The following is a 676-nucleotide window of genomic DNA, read 5'->3' on the forward strand; positions in this document are numbered from 1 at the left end:
CGGGACTAAAGGGGGGCATTGGTCATGGTTTGTGCCACAAACCGTGACCAATGCCCCCTTTAGTCCCGGTTGCTGGCACCAACCGGGACCAAAGGCCTTGTGCTGCCCCGCGCCAAAACTTTAGTCCCACCTCGCTAGCTGAGAGAGCTCGAGAGTGGTTTATAAGCGCTACTGCGCCTTCCCTCTCGAGCTCCTCTCAAATGCAGGCTTTCGGGCCTAACCCTGCGCTGTGTGCCTGTCGGCCTACTGGGCCTCCTGCGGGCCTGAATCCTGGCCCATGGTAGGGTTTCTAGTCGTATTCAGGCCGTGGGGGCCCAGTAGGTGGCACTTTTTTTTCTTTTGTTGCTTTATTTATTTTATTTTGTTTCTACTTACAACAAAATACTTATTGTTGCTATTTTTTCCATTTTTTTGTTTTATTTTCTGCATTATTTATTTTCTTTTGTTTTTTCTTTATATTTTAATTCTTTTTTGTTCTTAGTTTAAAAAAAATTATGAACTTTCTGTTAGTGCCATTAGTTTTCAAATTTGAAAACATTTTTTTTGTTTTTTTTGTTTTCTTTGTTGCTTTATTTATTTTATTTTGTTTCTACTTAGAACAAAATACTTATTGTTGCTATTTTTTCCAGTTTTTTGTTTTGTTTTCTGCATTATTTATTTTCTTTTGTTTTTTTGC

Source organism: Triticum dicoccoides, chromosome 5A (genome assembly GCF_002162155.2).
Source record: "Triticum dicoccoides isolate Atlit2015 ecotype Zavitan chromosome 5A, WEW_v2.0, whole genome shotgun sequence".
Taxonomy (NCBI): Eukaryota; Viridiplantae; Streptophyta; class Magnoliopsida; order Poales; family Poaceae; genus Triticum; species Triticum dicoccoides.